Source organism: Leptonychotes weddellii, chromosome 16 (assembly GCF_054177405.1).
Source record: "Leptonychotes weddellii isolate Sample4059 chromosome 16, ASM5417740v2, whole genome shotgun sequence".
NCBI lineage: Eukaryota > Metazoa > Chordata > Mammalia > Carnivora > Phocidae > Leptonychotes > Leptonychotes weddellii.
In genome coordinates, this window is record NC_138384.1 from 35,076,610 (window position 1) to 35,077,585 (window position 976).

The 976-nt window shown below is 37.6% G+C and overlaps 1 non-coding gene across 1 annotated transcript; it reads right to left on the bottom strand.

The window, feature by feature from the left end:
• Positions 1–269: 269 nt before the first annotated feature.
• LOC115943191 (U6 spliceosomal RNA) lies at positions 270–374 on the bottom strand. The gene has a single exon (XR_004077808.2). It is a non-coding gene; the product is annotated as a U6 spliceosomal RNA (small nuclear RNA).
• Positions 375–976: the final 602 nt, after the last annotated feature.

The following is a 976-nucleotide window of genomic DNA, read 5'->3' on the forward strand; positions in this document are numbered from 1 at the left end:
TTTTTTTTTCTTTCTAGACTGTGCTTTTGGTGTCAAGTCTAAGAACTCTTTGATAGTCCTAGATGCCAAAGTGTTTTTCTGTTTTTCCTAAAGGTTTTATAATTTCATGTTTTTAATTGAAGTCCAGCAACCATTTTAAGTTAATTTTTTGTACAAGACATGAAGTTCAGGTTGAGGTTCATTTTCTTACTTATGGATGTCCCATCACTACAGCACCATTTGTTGAGAAGACTATCCTTCCTCCATTGAATTGTTTTTAGAGCTTTGTAAAAACTATGGAACACTTTATGAATTTGCATATCATCCTTATGCAGGGGCCATGTTAATCTTCTCTGAATCATTTCAAGTTTTTATTAGATACACTACTAAAGTGAGCACCGCTCATACCGTTAGACTCAGCTCCACTTCTGGAAATTCAGTTCTGAAGATAAAGAAGATGTGCCCAAGGCTATTTACTTCAGCTTTATTTATTTATTTATTTATTTATTTATTTATTTATTTACTTATTGAGAGAAAGCCTGCACATGAGCAGGAGGTTGGGAGGGGCAGAGGGAGAGGAAGAGAGAGAATCTTAAGCAGGCTCTATGCCCAGTGTGGAGCCCAACGCACTGCTTGATCTCACACCCTAAGATCATGACCTGAGCCAAAATCAAGAGTCAGATGTTTAATTGATTGAGCCACCCAGGCACCCCCTCAGCATTATTTTTAACAGCAAATAAAACTGTGGGGAGTTATCTATTGTTGTGTAACAAATTATCCCAAAATTTAGTGAATTAAGGCAACAACATTTATAATATCACAATGTTTGTGAGATCTGGTCATGGCTTTTCTGGGTTCCCTAAATGAGAGTTTCTCATAAGACTACTCTTAGATGACCGCTGGAAGGCTGAGGTTTTCTTTGAAGGCTCAACCAGAGAAGGATCCACGTCCAAGCTCTCTGATATGGTTTTTGGGAAGATTCAGTTCTTTGCAACCT